Source organism: Pleurodeles waltl, chromosome 4_2 (genome assembly GCF_031143425.1).
Source record: "Pleurodeles waltl isolate 20211129_DDA chromosome 4_2, aPleWal1.hap1.20221129, whole genome shotgun sequence".
Classification (NCBI taxonomy): Eukaryota; Metazoa; Chordata; class Amphibia; order Caudata; family Salamandridae; genus Pleurodeles; species Pleurodeles waltl.
In genome coordinates, this window is record NC_090443.1 from 645,542,949 (window position 1) to 645,561,512 (window position 18,564).

Genomic DNA, 18,564 nt, shown 5'->3' on the forward strand with positions numbered 1-18,564 from the left:
TTCTGGGACCGAGTCCTCTCTGTGTGTCATTTTAACATCTGCGGTAAATAAGATGCTGGAGTGCTAGCGTCATTTTTTGGTAGGGAATGCCACCCTTGCACATCTTTGCCACAATACAATGCAAGGTGGGTTGGTGCTCCCAAAAAATTATGCTAGCTCTGATATTTTGACGCTAGACAGGTCTAATGTCAAAATATTAATATGACTGTAGGTTTGCATCACTTATGCATAAAATATTGCGCAAAGGCTACTCAAACTTTTCATAAATATGGGCCTAAGGAAAAGGATTGCATCAATTCCTTACTCACAAGTGAGGACGTGTGTCGTTTCCTTCTTCAGTTGGGTCGGCAATGCATCATTTTTCTCTCTCGCAAGAGAGAGATGCAGCGATTTCCAGATGGGGCACTTCGGATCCATGCAGAGTCGGGCTGACTTGGATGCCCAGGGACGATGCGTGGAAAATCCGGTCACATTGTATCAGAACAATGCACTGCTTAGGGTTTGCGTAGTTATCAGACTCCATAAGATGGTGTGGCGTGTCGTTTCTCCAACTGCAATGAGTCGATCTCCCAGCCACAATGCAGGTGGAGTGTCGATTTCAGCCCCAAAGCCGGCCGCGCATCGTTTATCAGCAGTGCTGCTGAAGGTCCATCGGAAATTCCCTGCATGGCATTATGTGCGTGGATTTTAAGATCTTGTCTGCCAACTTCACCTTTCAAGGGCCCAGGGACTGGATGGGGCACCACTTGGCAGGGTAGGAGTCTCAGCAGAGAGTCCAGGTGCTGGCAGGGAAAGTTTCTGAATGGCCCTGAGACTTCAACAACAGGAGGCAAGCTTAGTTCAAGCCCTCGGAGATTCTTCTCAAGCAAGAATGCACAACAAAGTCCAGTCTTTGTCCCCTTTCACAGGCAGAGGCAGTAACTGCAGGATAACCCAACAAAGCACAGTCACAGGCAGGGGACGCACACCTTATCAGCTCTTTAGCTCTTCTCCTTGGCAGAGGCTCCTCTTGATTCCAGAAGTGATTTAATCTTCATGGGGTTTTGGGTCCACTACTTATACCCCTTTCTGCCTTTGAAGTTGGCAAACTTCAAAGGAAAGTCTCTGTTGTTTGTAGGATCCTGACTCGCCCAGGCCAGTCTCCAGACACACACCAGGGGGTTGGAGACTGCATTGTATGAGGGAAGGCACAGCCCTTTCAGGTGTGAGTGACCACTCATCCCCTCCCTCCCAGCACAGATGGCTAATCTGGATATGCAGGCTGCATCCCAGCTCTCTCCGTGTCACTGTATGGAGGAGGAGTGCAAACAGCCCATCTGTCAAACTAAACCAGACAGGGAATCCACAAACAGGCAGAGTCACAGAATGGTTTAGACAAGAAATGTCTACTTTTTAACAGTGGCATTTTCAAACACACAGTCTAAAAACAACCTTTACCAAAAGATGTATGTTTAAATTATGAGTTCAGAGACCCTAAACTCCACATTTCTATCTGTTCCCTAAGGGAATCTGCACTTTAATAAAATTTAAAGGCAGCTCCCATGGTAACCTATGAGAGAGCTAGGCCTTGCACAGTGAAAAACGAATTTGGCAGCATTTCACTGTTAGGACAAGTAAAACACATTACTATGGCCCTCGTTACAAGTCTGGCGGTTGGTGATAAAGAGGCGGTAATACCGCCAACAGGCCGGCGGTAAAAAAAAGGAATTATGACCACAGCGGAAACCATTCACACAGACAGCCACTTTAACACACCGACCGCCACGACGGTAGCAACAAGTACCACAGGGGTAACAGCCAACAGCCAGGCAGAAGACAATGTACAGCCCACTGTATTATGACAGGCCTATCCACCACCTTTTCTGGGGCGGCACCAATGACATTGAAAGCACGGCAGAAACAGAACACAGAAGTCAAATGACTCACCTCTGGACACTCAGGGAACAACCACGACGCCATGGAGCCCGAGTTGCACATTTTCCCCATGCTCGTCTACCTTTTCCTGCATTATGAGCAGTAACGCCGGTGAAGACGACCAAAGTGAGTACTGCCGCCTAGCATACAAGGGAGAGGAGAGGAAAAAGAGATTCACACACACACGCAACACGCAAAACCCCCACCCTGAACACCATACACACAAACAGAAGCACAAACATTATATAGCCACCCGGTAACCCTCAGGAATAATGCAAGGACAAAATGATTGGAAGAAAGTGAGTGCAATATGATAAAATAGCATGAATAAGTGCATCAAAATACAAACGTATATTCAGATTTACAAATGGAGGGACAATGCCCGGTCATCAATGTACGTGGGCCACAGTGCCACATCACATAGGCCGAAGCCCCACCTCACTCCTGCAACAACATGAAAAGAACACTGCAGGGGCATCAGGTCAAAAATACACAGGCACCTCAGGGGGACAGGGAATGGGGGGCATCTCAGCTGGAAGATGGTACAACACCACTGGTCTTGGAGGGGGCTACATGCCCTGTGCGATGTCCTGGGGAGTGCAAGGCCACGGTCTCTCAAGTGGGTGGGTTGCCCACTGCTTGGTCCTGGGGAGTGCAAGGCCACAGTCTCTCAAGTGGGTGGTTTGCCCACTTCTTGGTCCTGGGGAGTGCAAAGCCACAGTCTCTCAAGTGGGTGGTTTGCCCACTACTTGGTCCTGGGGGGTGCAAGGCCACAGTCTCTCTAGTGGATGGCTTCTTCCATTGGTTCTGGAGAGGGCTTGTGCCCAGTGTGCTTCATCCTGGATAGGATGTGGTGAGTGGATGGCTTCTTCCACTGGTCCTGGATGGGGCCTTGTGCCCAGTGTGCTTCATCCTAGGTAGGATGCGGTGAGTGGATGGCTTCTTCCACTGGTTCTGGAGGGGGCATTGTGCCCAGTGTGCCTTATCCTGGGAAGGATGCCGTGAGTAGATGGCTTCTTCAACTGGTTCTGGAGGGGGCCTTGTGCCCAGTGTGCTTCATCCTGGGTAGGATGCAGTGAGTGGATGGCTTCTTCCACTGGTTCTGGAGAGGGCATTGTGCCCAGTGTGCTTCATCCTGGGAAGTATGCGGTGAGTGGATGGCTTCTTCCACTGGTTCTTGAGGGGGCATTGTGCCCAGTGTGATTCATCCTGGGAAGGATGCGGTGAGTGGATGGCTTCTTCCACGGGTTCTGGAGGGGGTATTGTGCCCTGTGAAGCAGATCTTGGGGAGTGTAAGGTCACAGTCTCTCACCTGGTTGTCACACCCACAGGATTTGCAGGATCCAGGATGCACTACAGCCCATGGAGGCAGGACTACACACTGCCCACTGGTGGTGACGGCTGCTCAGTGGTGGCTGTGGTGGGGCTGACAGTGGTGGTGGTAGGCTGCAGCCCTTCCCCTGCAGCCTCGGATGGCTGCCCACTGGGGCTGCTGCTGCTGGCAGTGGTGCTAGTGGCAGTGCTGGTGGCGGTGCAGGTGGTGGTGCTGGTGGCGGTGCTGGCAGTGGTGGGGGTAGGATCCAGCCCTTCCCCTGCAGCCTTGGACGGCTTCCCACTGGGGCTTCTGCTGCTGGCAGTGGCGCTGGTGGCGGTGCTGACAGAGGTGGGGGGAGGCTCCAGCCCTTCTGCTGCAGCCTCAGACAGCTGCCCACTGGGGCTGCTGCTGCTGGCAGTGGTGCTGGTGGCGGTGCTGGCAGTGGTGGGGGTAGGCTCCAGCCCTTCCCCTGCTGCCTCGGACGGCTGCCCACTAGGACTGCTGCTGCTGGCGGTGGTGCGGGCGGTTTTGGCAGTGGTGGGGGTAGACTCCAGCCCTTCTCCTGCAGCCTCGGATGACTGAACCACCATGGTTGGTGGTGGGGGTTCCGAATGAGTCCCAGCACCAGGCTTCCTGTCCTTCCTGCCTACAGGTGCAGGCCCCTTGCCCTTCCCTTTGGCAGCTGGTGGTGCCTCCTTGCCCTTCCCTTTGGTAGCTGGTGGTGCCTCCTTGCCCTTCCCTTTTGCAGCTGGTGGTGCCTCCTTGCCCTTCCCTTTTGCAGCTGGTGGTGCCTGCTTGCCCTTCCGTTCCTTCTTTCCATCCTTGGAATGAGGTTTTGGTACAAGTACCACAGGAGAGGCCCATGGACTTTCAGAGTGCTCAACCACTCCTAGTTCAAGCATTTTCTGCACCTCTTGCTTTATGCAGTCTCTGACATGGTCAGGCTGCCTATAGATCTTACTTTTGACAGGCAAGCTGTCTCCAATATCCATAGTGTGCTCACACCAAGAAGTGGTGCCTGGCACAGTAGAGAAGAGTTCAGAAAACTGACCTAGGAGATTTATGCAGTGGTCTTTCTGCTCAGCAGTAAGACAATCTGCCAAAACTACACCTTCCACTAGAGCATCTTGTTCTGTGGAAGAGAAGAGATCAGGGAGAGGGTCACTCTCTTCTTCCTGTCCCTCATCTGTTGCCATGAGCAGGGTGAGATCAGCCCTGTCATAGTAGGGTTTCAGGCGATTGACATGGAGCACCCTAAGGGGACTCCTGGTAGTGCCTAAGTCAACTAAGTAGGTGACTTCACCCTTCTTTTCAACAATTATGTGGGGTCCACTCCATTTATCTTGGAGTGCTCTTGGGGCCACAGGCTCCAAGACCCACACTTTCTGCCCTGGTTGGTACTGAACCAAAACAGCCTTCTGGTCATGTCATTGCTTTTGGAGCTCTTGGCTGGCCTGAAGGTTTTTACTGGCCTTTTTCATGTACTCAGCCATCCTTGATCTGAGGCCAAGTACATAGTCCACTATGTCTTGCTTTGGAGCTTTTAAAGGTTGTTCCCTTAACCCTCCTTAACAAGTGTTAGAGGACCTCTCACAGGATGTCCAAATAGGAGTTCAAAGGGGCTGAAGCCCACTCCTTTTTGGGGTCTCTCCCTGTAAGCAAAAAGGAGGCAAGGTAACAGGATATCCCATCTCCTGCGGAGTTTTTCAGGGAGTCCCATAATCATGCCTTTGAGAGTTTTGTTAAATCTCTCCACCAGTCCATTTGTTTGTGGATGATAGGGTGTAGTGAACTTGTATGTAACACCACACTCCTTCCACATGGCCTTTAAGTAAGCAGACATGAAATTGCTTCCCCTGTCTGATACCACCTCTTTTGGGAAGCCCACCCTGGAAAAGATTCCCAGGAGGGCCTTTGCCACTGCAGGAGCTATCACCAAGATAAACCTATTGCCTGAAGCAGTGGGAGGGTCAAGGGGGCCAACTATGACAACCCCTACCCTTTCAAAGGGAACCCCAACCACAGGCAGTGGGATAAGGGGTGGGATAAGGGGTGCCTTTGGAGTGCCACCTGTCTTGCCACTGGCTTGACAGGTTTCACAGGACTTACAAAATTCCTTTGTGTCCTCTGACATTCTAGGCCAATGAAACAAGGGAACAAGCCTGTCCCAAGTTTTCATTTGCCCCAAATGTCCAGCTAAGGGAATGTCGTGGGCTAGAGTTAGGAGGAACTTTCTGTACTCCTGAGGAATCACCAATCTCCTGGCACTTCCAGGTTTTGGATCCCTTGCTTCAGTGTACAAGAGGTTGTCCTCCCAGTAAACTCTGTGAGAGTCACTGACATCCCCATTTGCTTGTTTGACAGCTTGCTGTCTTAGACCCTCTAGTGTGGGACAGGTATGCTGTGCCACACTCAGCTCCTCCCTGGCAGGCCACCCTTCACCCAAAAGCTCAGCAGTGTCTGCTTCCAGCTCCTCTGGTGAAGGTTCTGCACAGGGTGGAAATTCTTCTTCCTCAGAAGTAGAATCCACTGTAGAGGGAGGGATAGTAGGTAGTGCTTTACTTCTACTAGCCCTAGCTTTAGGGAGCACTTGGTCCATTCTTCCAGGATCCAAGTCACCCTGTCCTTTTTGCTTTTTGGCCTGAGCCCTGGTTAAAGCAAAAATATGCCCTGGAATGCCCAGCATTGCTGCATGGGCCTCCAACTCCACATCTGACCAAGCTGATGTCTCTAAATCATTCCCTAGTAGACAGTCTACAGGTAAATCTGAGGCAACCACAACTTTCTTTGGACCAGTAACCCCCCCCCCCAGTTGAGATTTACAACAGCCATGGGGTGGCTAAGTGTGTTGTTGTGAGCATCGGTTACTTGGTACTGGTGACCAAGTAGGTTTTGTTCAGGGTGGACCAGTTTCTCTATTACCATTGTAACACTGGCACCTGTGTCCCTGTAGGCCTGAACCTCAACACCATTTATTAGGGGTAGTTGCTTGTACTTATCCATGTTAAGGGGACAAGCAACCAAGGTGGCTAAATCAATAGCCCCTCAGAGACTAACACAGCCTCTGTGGTCTCCCTAACAAGACCAACCCCAACTAAGTTACCAAAAGTGAGCCCAGCTACTCCCTTGGATTGGCTATTAGTAAGTTTGCTCCCACCACCACTGGTATTACTAGGGGCACTAGGTGTAGCAGCAGGGGTTGTAGTGGTCGGAGGCTTGGTGCTTTTCTTTGGACAACTGGGATCTGTTGTCCAATGGCCTTTTATTTTACATAAATAGCACCATGGTTTCTTTTCTTTGTTTTGATTTGAAGAGGATTTGGGCCCACCACCCCCACCATAGTGTTTTTGTGGGCCTGATGAAGACTCATTTTTAGATTTGTCCCCACCCTTGTCAGAAGACTTACCATCCTTCTTCTTGCCATCTTTGTCACCCCCTGTATGAACTTTTCTGTTCACCCTTGTTCTGACCCATTTGTCTGCCTTCTTTCCCAATTCTTGGGGAGAGGTCAGATCAGAGTCCACCAGGTACTGGTGCAACAAATCAGACACACAATTATTAAGAATATGCTCTCTCAGGATTAAGTTATACAGGCTTTCATAATCAGTAACTTTACTGCCATGTAACCACCCCTCCAAGGCCTTCACTGAATGGTCAACAAAGTCTACCCAGTCTTGTGAAGACTCCTTTTTGGTTTCTCTGAACTTCATCCTGTACTGTTCAGTGGTTAAGCCATAACCATCTAGGAGTTCATTCTTAAGAACTTTGAAATCATTGGCTTCACTTTCTTTCACAGTAAGGAGCCTATCCCTACCCTTTACACTAAATGATAGCCAATGGATAGCAGCCCACTGCCTTTGAGGGACATCTTGTACAACACAGGCCCTCTCAACTGCAGCAAACCACTTGTTAATGTCATCCTCCTCCTTATAAGGGGGAACTATCTTGTGCAGATTCCTAGAATCATGCTCTTTTGCAGGATGACTATGGGGAATACTGCTGCTGCCACCATGGGTTTCTAAGCCCAATTTCTGTCTTTCTCTTTCCACTTCTAAGGACTGCCTATCTAAATCCAGCTGTTGCTTCTTGAGCTTCAGCCTGGTTTGTTCCACTCTCAATCTATTGAGCTCCCTTTCTAACACTCTGTCATCAGGGTGGGTGGGTGGGGCATGCCTTGAAACAGAAGTATGGTGAGAATGAACAGAAGGAGACCTGTCCATAACAGATGGCACCCTAAAAGCTTGGCTAACAGAAACATCACTTCTACTATGATGAGAAGGAATACTCTTACTGTGATGTGAGACAACACTATCAGTATGGTGTGACTCTACATCAGTACCAGCTATGCTAGGTTGTCTGATAATGGGCAGGCTAGGAAGTTTCCTTTCTAAATCTTTTGCTAGGGGTGCCCCAGGGTCAGATTGGGAACCAACAGCTAATTTCTCAACAGAAGTGGCACCTCTGGCCTTTTCCTGTTCAACAAGCATATTAACCAACAGTTCTCTAGAGGGATTCTTCCCTACACTTAAACCTCTTTCTATGCAGAGACTCCTTGCTCCTTTCCAGCTAAGGTGATCATAAGCAAGTTTGGACAGATCAACAGTTTGGCCTGTGCCAGACATTTTCAAAAGTGTTTAAGTGATAGAAAAAGTGAGAAAAAGCGTTTCAGAACTTTTGGAAAGACAGAAAAAAACTGTTTTAACTTTTTAAGAACTTTTTAGAAAGTTTATAGGTACTTTTCAGCACTTTAGAAAAGAAGTGAGAGAAGAAAAGCAAAACTTTTTGGTTAGGTGTACATACACTGAACTTGTTTTGTATATTTTTCTCTTATGAAAAGTACAATGACAAAAGTGGTAAGTAGTTGCAAAGTATTTATCCCACCGCTGCACAACCAATGTAGGAGGCTGGACTGGCTTGTAGTGAGTACCAAGGGGTACTTACACCTTGCACCAGGCCCAGGTATCCCTTATTAGTGTATAGGGTGTCTAGCAGCTTAGGCTGATAGATAATGGTAGCTTAGCAGAGCAGCTTAGGCTGAACTAGGAGACGAGTGAAGCTCCTACAGTACCACTAGTGTCATATGCACAATATCATAAGAAAACACAATACACAGATATACTAAAAATAAAGGTACTTTATATTTATGACAATATGCCAAAGTATCTCAGTGAGTACCCTCAGTATGAGGATAGCAAATATACACAAGATATATGTACACAATACCAAAAATATGCAGTATAGTATTAGAAAACAGTGCAAACAATGTATAGTTACAATATGATGCAATGGGGACACATAGGGATAGGGGCAACACAAACCATATACTCCAAAAGTGGAATGCGAACCACGAATGGACCCCAAACCTATGTGACCTTGTAGAGGGTCACTGGGACTGTAAGAAAACAGTGAGGGTTAGAAAAATAGCCCACCCCAAGACACTGAAAAGTGAGTGCAAAGTGCACTAAAGTTCCCCAAAGAGCACAGAAGTTGTGATAGGGGAATTCTGCAGGAAAGACCAAAACCAGCAATGCAACAACAATGGATTTCCGGACGAGGGTACCTGTGGAACAAGGGGACCAAGTCCAAAAGTCACGATCAAGTCGAGAGTGGGCAGATGCCCAGGAAATGCCAGCTGTGGGTGCAAAGAAGCTGCTACTGGACAGTAGAAGCTGAGGATTCTGCAAGAACGACAAGGGCTAGAAACTTCCCCTTTGGAGGATAGATGTCTCACGCCGTGGAGAGTCGTGCAGATGTATTTTCCTGTGGAAAGACTGTAAACAAGCCTTGCTAGCTGCAAAGCTTGCGGTTGGGGTTTTTGGGTGCTGCTGTGGTCCAGGAGGGACCAGGATGTCGCCAATTGCGTCAGGGGACAGAGGGGGCACCCAGCAAGACAAGAAGCCCTCTCAAAAGCAGGCAGCACCCGCAGAAGTGCCGGAACAGGCACTACGAAATGGAGTGAAATGGTGCTCACCCGAAGTTGCACAAAGGAGTCCCACGCCGCCGGAGGACAACTCAGGAGGTCGTGCAATGCAGGTTAGAGTGCCGTGGACCCAGGCTTGGCTGTGCACAAAGGATTCCCTCAGAAAGTGTACAGGAGCCAGAGTAGCTGCAAAACACGCGGTTCCCAGCAATGCAGTCTGGCGTGGGGAGGCAAGGACTTACCTCCACCAAACTTGGACTGAAGAGTCACTGGACTGTGTGAGTCACTTGGACAGAGTTGCTGGATTCAAGGGACCTCGCTCGTCGTGCTGAGAGGAGACCCAGAGGACTGGTGATGCAGTTCTTTGGTGCCTGCGGTTGCAGGGGGACGATTCCGTCGACCCACGGGAGATTTCTTCGGAGCTTCTAGTGCAGAGAGGAGGCAGACTACCCCCACAGCATGCACCACCAGGAAAACAGTCGAGAAGGTGGCAAGATCAGCGTTACAGAGTTGCAGTAGTCGTCTTCGCTACTTTGTTGCAGTTTTGCAGGCTTCCAGCGCGGTCAGCAGTCGATTCCTTGGCAGAAGGTGAAGAGAGAGATGCAGAGGAACTCGGATGAGCTCTTGCATTCGTTATCTAAGGAATTTCCCAAAGCAGAGACCCTAAATAGCCAGAAAAGAGGGTTTGGCTACTTAGGAGAGAAGATAGGCCAGCAACGCCTGAAGGAGCCTATCAGAAGGAGTCTCTGACGTCACCTGCTGGTCCTGGCCACTCAGAGCAGTCCAGTGTGCCAGCAGCACCTCTGTTTCCAAGATGGCAAAGGTCAGGAGCACATTGCAGGAGCTCTGGGCACCTCCCAGGGGAGGTGCAGGTCAGGGGAGTGGTCACTCCCCTTTCCTTTGTCCAGTTTCGCGCCAGAGCAGGGCTGAGGGGTCCCTGAACCGGTGTAGACTGGCTTATGCAGAAATGGGCACATCTGTGCCCATGAAAGCATTTCCAGAGGCTGGGGGAGGCTACTCCTCCCCTGCCTTAACACCTTATTCCAAAGGGAGAGGGTGTAACACCCTCTCTCTGAGGAAGTCCTTTGTTCTGCCTTCCTGGGCCAAGCCTGGCTGGACCCCAGGTGGGCAGAAACCTGTCTGAGGGGTTGGCAGCAGCAGCAGCTGCAGTGAAACCCCTGAAAAGGCAGTTTGGCAGTACCCGGGTCTGTGCTAGAGACCCGTGGGATCATGGGATTGTGCCAACAACGCCAGGATGGCATAGAGGGGGCAATTCCATGATCTTAGACATGTTACATGGCCATATACGGAGTTACCATTGTGAAGCTACACATAGGTAGTGACCTATATGTAGTGCACGCGTGTAATGGTGTCCCCACACTCACAAAGTCCGGGGAATAGGCCCTGAACAATGTGGGGGCACCTTGGCTAGTGCCAGGGTGCCCACACACTAAGTAACTTAGCACCCAACCTTTACCAGGTAAAGGTTAGACATATAGGTGACTTATAAGTTACTTAAGTGCAGTGTAAAATGGCTGTAAATAACGTGGACGTTATTTCACTCAGGCTGCAGTGGCAGGCCTGTGTAAGAATTGTCAGAGCTCCCTATGGGTGGCAAAAGAAATGCTGCAGCCCATAGGGATCTCCTGGAACCCCAATACCCTGGCTACCTCAGTACCATATACTAGGGAATTATAAGGGTGTTCCAGTATGCCAATGTAAATTGGTGAAATTGGTCACTAGCCTGTTAGTGACAATTTGGAAAGAAATGAGAGAGCATAACCACTGAGGTTCTGATTAGCAGAGCCTCAGTGAGACAGTTAGTCATAACACAGGTAACACATACAGGGCACACTTATGAGCACTGGGGCCCTGGCTGGCAGGGTCCCAGTGACATATACAACTAAAACAACATATATACAGTGAAATATGGGGGTAACATGCCAGGCAAGATGGTACTTTCCTACAGTAGGTCATTGCCATATTGCCCATCCTGTAACTGCTTGTTGATGGTGGAATGCTGGAATATGTATCATCACATACGCTGCTGGGGTATTTGGCAAGGGTGTGTCAGAACAGCCCACAGTGGTCCACAATGGCCTGCACATTTATTGAATGGGTGCGCTTGCTGTGCCTGTACAGGTGATCCATTGCTGAAGGTGGCACCAGTTGGACAAGGGTGCAGTCCACTGCACCCAGCACATGTGGTAACCCATCAATTAGATAGAAACCTTGCTTGGTCTCTTGCTGCAGTTACTGGGTGTTGGGAAAGTAGACATAGTAGGGCGTGAGGCATATGACTGTGTCGCCAACCTTTGAAAGGAAGACCAAGATTGATGGCTGGGAGGTACCCCCACTCGTGCACCCATTGTCTGAAAAGATCCTGATGCCAGCATATGGAAGACAGCAAGGAGTTTGGTCATGAGTGGTTTATTTCTTGGAGATTCCACCCATGCATTGATGTCTGGCGCAATGTGGTGCAGCATGCGTACAATTGACTCCCAGCTCAGATGGTATTTCCTGATGACATCTTGATCCCTGAGCCCAAGGATGGTTGTACGCTGTCGAAAGATCCTCTCCCACCTTCTGCGCTTCCTTTGCAGCTGCCTTTGGTGGTATTTGAGATTGCTGCGGTGGTGGTGGTGGAGGGACGTGTTGTCATTGCTGATGTCTGAGGCATGTGTGAAGCTGGAACAATAACAGTTCTGTTTTCCAGGAGGTTGACAATGCTCCTTCTGTGTGTTTTCCTTAAGTGGTGGTGTGTGGGCTTCATTTAAACGCCTGATCTCACCAGCCCAGCGGGAAAGCCAGAATGGCCGCAGCGGTCATTTGACCGCGGTGCGGTCATTCGGTGGCTCCCGCCGGCGTGCGGTTACCGCCGCCGGCGGGAGTCGGAATGACACCCACAGTCTAAAAACAACCTTTACCAAAAGATGTATGTTTAAATTATGAGTTCAGAGACCCTAAACTCCACATTTCTATCTGTTCCCTAAGGGAATCTGAACTTTAATAAAATTTAAAAGCAGCTCCCATGGTAACCTATGAGAGAGCTAGGCCTTGCACAGTGAAAAACAAATTTGTCAGTATTTCACTGTTAGGACAAGTAAAACACATTACTATGGCCCTCATTACAAGCCTGGCGGTTGGTGATAAAGAGGCGGTAATACCGCCAACAGGCCGGCGGTAAAAAAAAAGGAATTATGACCACAGCGGAAACCATTCACACAGACAGCCACTTTAACACACCGACCGCCACGACGGTAGCAACAAGTACCACAGGGGTAACAGCCAACAGCCAGGCAGAAGACAATGTACAGTCCACTGTATTATGACAGGCCTATCCACCACCTTTTCTGGGGCGGCACCAATGACATTGAAAGCACGCCAGAAACAGAACACAGAAGTCAAATGACTCACCTCTGGACACTCAGGGAACAACCACGACGCCATGGAGCCCGAGTTGCACATTTTCCCTATGCTCGTCTACATTTTCCTGCATTATGAGCAGTAACGCCGGTGAAGACGACCAAAGTGAGTACTGCCGCCTAGCATACAAGGGAGAGGAGAGGAAAAAGAGAATGACACACACACGCAACACGCAAAACCCCCACCCTGAACACCATACACACAAACAGAAGCACAAACATTATATAGCCACCCGGTAACCCTCAGGAATAATGCAAGGACAAAATGATTGGAAGAAAGTGAGTGCAATATTATAAAATAGCATGAATAAGTGCATCAAAATACAAACGTATATTCAGATTTACAAATGGAGGGACAATGCCCGGTCATCAATGTACGTGGGCCGCAGGGCCACATCACATAGGCCAAAGCCCCACCTCACTCCTGCAACAACATGAAGAGAACACTGCAGGGGCATCAGGTCAAAAAAACACAGGCACCTCAGGGGGACAGGGAATGGGGGGCATCTCAGCTGGAAGATGGTACAACACCACTGGTCTTGGAGGGGGCTACATGCCCTGTGCGATGTCCTGGGGAGTGCAAGGCCACGGTCTCTCAAGTGGGTGGGTTGCCCACTGCTTGGTCCTGGGGAGTGCAAGGCCACAGTCTCTCAAGTGGGTGGTTTGCCCACTTCTTGGTCCTGGGGAGTGCAAAGCCACAGTCTCTCAAGTGGGTGGTTTGCCCACTACTTGGTCCTGGGGGGTGCAAGGCCACAGTCTCTCTAGTGGATGGCTTCTTCCATTGGTTCTGGAGAGGGCTTGTGCCCAGTGTGCTTCATCCTGGATAGGATGTGGTGAGTGGATGGCTTCTTCCACTGGTCCTGGATGGGGCCTTGTGCCCAGTGTGCTTCATCCTGGGTAGGATGCGGTGAGTGGATTGCTTCTTCCACTGGTTCTGGAGGGGGCATTATGCCCAGTGTGCCTTATCCTGGGAAGGATGCCGTGAGTAGATGGCTTCTTCAACTGGTTCTGGAGGGGGCCTTGTGCCCAGTGTGCTTTATCCTGTGTAGGATGCAGTGAGTGGATGGCTTCTTCCACTGGTTCTGGAGAGGGCATTGTGCCCAGTGTGCTTCATCCTGGGAAGGATGCGGTGAGTGGATGGGTTCTTCCACTGGTTCTTGAGGGGGCATTGTGCCCAGTGTGCATCATCCTGAGGAGGATGCGGTGAGTGGATGGCTTTTTCCACTGGTTTAGGAGGGGGCATTGTGGCCAGTGTGCTTCATCCTGGGAAGGATGCGGTGAGTGGATGGCTTCTTCCACGGGTTCTGGAGGGGGTATTGTGCCCTGTGAAGCAGATCTTGGGGAGTGTAAGGTCACAGTCTCTCACCTGGTTGTCACACCCACAGTATTTGCAAGATCCAGGATGCACTACAGCCCATGGAGGCAGGACTACACACTGCCCACTGGTGGTGACGGCTGCTCAGTGGCGGCTGTGGCGGGGCTGACAGTGGTGGTGGTAGGCTGCAGCCCTTCCCCTGCAGCCTCGGATGGCTGCCCACTGGGACTGCTGCTGCTGGCCGTGGTGCTAGTGGCAGTGCTGGTGGTGGTGCAGGTGGTGGTGCTGGTGGCGGTGCTGGCAGTGGTGGGGGTAGGATCCAGCCCTTCCCCTGCAGCCTTGGACGGCTTCCCACTGGGGCTTCTGCGGCTGGCAGTGGCGCTGGTGGCGGTGCTGACAGAGGTGGGGGGAGGCTCCAGCCCTTCTGATGCAGCCTCAGACAGCTGCCCACTGGGGCTGCTGCTGCTGGCAGTGGTGCTGGTGGTGGTGCTGGTGGCGGTGCTGGTGGCGGTGCTGGCAGTGGTGGGGGTAGGCTCCAGCCCTTCCCCTGCTGCCTCGGACGGCTGCCCACTAGGACTGCTGCTGCTGGCGGTGGTGCTGGCGGTTTTGGCAGTGGTGGGGGTAGACTCCAGCCCTTCTCCTGCAGCCTCGGATGACTGAACCACCATGGTTGGTGGTGGGGGTTCCGAATGAGTCCCAGCACCAGGCTTCCTGTCCTTCCTGCCTACAGGTGCAGGCCCCTTGCCCTTCCCTTCGGCAGCTGGTGGTGCCTCCTTGCCCATCACTTTGGTAGCTGGTGGTGCCTCCTTGCCCTTTTGCAGCTAGTGGTGCCTCCTTGCCCTTCCCTTTTGCAGCTGGTGGTGCCTGCTTGCCCTTCCTTGATGTACCTGGTGCAGGCACACATTCAGTGCTGCCAGCTGGTTCCCGGGATCCTCTCCCACCTGCAGTCGTTGTCGATACTACTGTGGCCGTGGTTTGGGTGGCTGAGGTGCTCGCCTAGGTTCTGACCATCCTGGCCCAATGTGAAGGACGGGGTAGGGTAGGGAAGAGGTCAACGGTGGAGAGGAAAAGTTTCTTAGAGACATTGGGGCGGGAAGAGAGTGAAGGTTTGGGAGCGGAGGAAGAGGAAGTGGTTGTAGGAGGTGTTTGTCTGCTGTGTTTGGGTGCAGGTGCATGGGCTGGAGGCTGTTGTGAGGTGGATTGCTGTTGGGTGTCCGAGTGCTTGCGTTTCTGTACTTTCGGAGGAGGGGGCACACACACAGTGGGAGAGGACACAGGGGATGTGAGCTTGGATGTGGGGGTAGTGACTGCCAGTGAGGGGTGTGTAGTGATAGGTGTGCTGCTGATGGAGGCAGTGATGAGGATGTAGTGCATGTAGGTGTGAATGTAGACACTACTGGGAAGGAGGTGGACGAGGAGGTGGAGAGGGACACAGTGGAGGCAGTGGATGTTGGTATGTGTGCATCTGGATGGTGTTTGTGGCTGTGGGATGATGTGTTGCTTGTGTTTGCCTGAGCCACACTGTGTGTTGATTTGGGTGAATCCTGGTCTGAAGGTGTGCTTGGTATAGGCTGGGGTTGAGGGGATTGGGACTGGGTAGAGGAAGTTGGAGGGGGAGGCTGGAGACAGGGACAATGGCTGCCATCAGTGCAGAGGGCAGAGCCTGAAATGCTCTCTGGTGGGCCATCACGCCAGAGTGAATGTCCTCCAGGTATGCATTTGTTTGTTGCAAATGCTTCTCAACACCCTGGATGCCATTCAGTATGCTTGACTGCCCAACAGTGAGGGATCTCAGGAGGTCAATAGCCTCCTCACTCAGGGCAGGAGGGCTGATTGGGTCAGGGCCTGAGGTGCCTGGGGCGAAGGAGATGCCCACACTCCTGGGTGAGCGGGCACGGGAAACACACTGAGGGGCTGCTGGGAGGGTGGTTTCTGGTGCGGGGGTAGCGGTTGTTGGGGTGGGCACAGAGGTGTCTGCCACTGCCAGGGAGCTTCCATCGGACGAGGAGTCGCTGTCTGTAGTGTCCCCTCCTGTCTCTGTCATGGTGCTCTCCTCGCCCTCACTCCCACTGGTTCCCTCACCGTCGGTGGATTCAGCCTCCAGGCCCATGTGGGATGCAGCTCCCTCCGTCGCCGGTGCATTTGCTCCTCTGCCAGATAATGCTAATGCACACAAGGACAGGGTGACAAAACAAAAAGAGGGTGAGAGACAGAGGTTACACTTGGTCAATGCCAGCAACAACACTACCGTTAGCGTACACAACACACAGGGATCAGCCCTATGCACTAGGCCAGTCACTACCAGTTACAATGCTAGTCACCAGCTCACGGGGTACATTGCCCATCGCCATTGGCTGTGACCTGAAACCAACAGGACCCTGCCCAGTAGTAGATGCCCACTAACACTATTGAGGTTGGAGTGCTTCAGAGCCTGCCCAACAAGGGACCTAACCCTGCCAGTTCGCCCTAGCCTAGGGGCACACACAGCTCACATCCCCCACCCAAGTACAACCTTAATGCATGCAAAGTAATGAATCTGAATCTGTACTCACCCCCTTGTGGCTGCTGTGATGCCTTCAAGCACCCATCCAACTCCGGATAGGCCACTGCCAGGATGCGGAACATCAGGGGGGTCAGGGTACGACAGGCACCCCTTTTTCGTTGTGAGGCCAGCCCCAGCTGGGCCTCCGACTTCTTCCTTGCTCAGCGGCGCAGGGCCTCCCACCGTTTGCGGCAGTGGGTGCTCTGCCTGTTAAAGACCCCCAGGGTCCACACCTCCTTGGCGATGGCACGCCAAAATCCCCTTTTTCTGATGGTCGCTGCCCTGCAGGAAAATATGCATAGAAAAAAGGGATTAGTCATACCGTCCAGACTGTTACACTCATGTCCCACAATATTCCTCCCATCCCCTTACACACAGACATTGACCACCAGACATGCAGCACTCTGCCCAGGACCCCTCAGCCCCCCCCTCGCACATGAGGCTTACACGCACAGCAATCCATACATTCATGGCCCACGCATCATGCTCACAGTGTACTCACCTGTTTGTCTAGAGAACCATAGATTAAAGTACACTGGGTTAGGACCAGATCCACTCGTCTCTCCAACTCCTCCGAAGTGAAGGCAGGGGCCCTTTCCCCAGACAGTCGATCCACTGTCGCTTCCAGACACAGGCCACAGCAGCACTTGCAGTATAGGTCCTCTCCTGCTGAAGGTCAGGTAGCAAGTAATTGAACAGATAGAAAATGGCGGTCACGTCTGCGGTGGTGCGTACCATCACCGCCGGAGTACATCGCCATTGGCTCCTGCAACCCATAGGGCCCAATGATAACCAATGCAAAGTTGCGCTGCGGTCATCGACTGCCGACCGCAACGGCAACCAACGCCATTGGAATTACCTTATTTCCACTTGTCTCTTCTCACAGGTAAAGCAGCCACCTTTTGAGGGTGGCACAGGCCATGGCACCTAACTGCATCACAGCAGACATAGGCACATCAACTGACTTTCAAATTCATATAATGTTTCTGTAAAGGAAGAAATGCATTTTTATTTTCGCATATGTGTGAATATGACCATCTGCTCACCGTTTTCCACCCTAGAGTTCAACCGCTGAGGATGAATAGGAGATGGAGACATCCCCCGTGTACAGACCCCTGGTGGTCCTGTCGACTATGGAGGACAGGCACATTATCCTTACCTACATACTTGATCAGGCTACAATCCAAGAACTGTGTGCCCAATTGGAGCCAGACCTGATTTCAGCTATCCGCCAGCCCACAGGTATCCCCCTCTAGTGCAGGACCTGTCAGTGCTCCATTTCCTGGCATGTGGTTCCTTCCAAACAACAGTGGCCATGGCATCAGGGATGTCTCAGCCAATGTTCTCCAACGTGTTGACCAGAGTGTTGTCTGCCCTGCTGAAGCACATGCACAGCTACATCGTATTATCCCAGGTGGAGGATTTGGCCACAGTGAAGGCTGACTTTTATGCCCTGGGACGTATCCCCAACATATCCCCAACATCATTGGTGCCATTGATGGTACACATGTAGCTTTTGCCCCCCCCCACCCGAGAAATGAACAAGTGTTCAGGAATAGAAAAAGCTTTCATTTTCTGAATGTGCAGATGGTGTGTTTGGCAGACCAGTACATCTCCCATTTGAATACCAAGTATCCTGAGGCACCGGGTGTGGCCAATAGGTGAGCCCAAGGTCCCCACCCAGTATATATTGGTGTATGGGGTTGTCCCTAAGGGTGAGTGTGTGGCTAACAGCTATCCCTCGATATTTGCAAGTGACTCTGGTTACCCCATCGTCTCATGGCTACTGACCCCAGTGAGGAATGCCATGACAAGGGCAGAAGAACATTACAATGAGGCACATGGATGAACAAGGAGGATAATTGAAAAAACCTTTGGCCTCCTGAAGGGCAGGTTCAGGTGCCTCCATCTGACAGGTGGATCCCTGTACTACTCACCTAAGAAAGTGTGCCAGATCATCGTTGCATGTTGCATGTTGCACAACCTGGCCTTGAGACGCCAGGTGCCTTTTCTGCAGGAGGATGAGCCTGGAGATGGTCTTGTGGCAGCAGTGGAGCCTGTCGACAGTGACGAAGAGGAGGCAGAGGATGAAGATGTGGACAACAGAAGTTCTCTCATTCAACAGTACTTCCA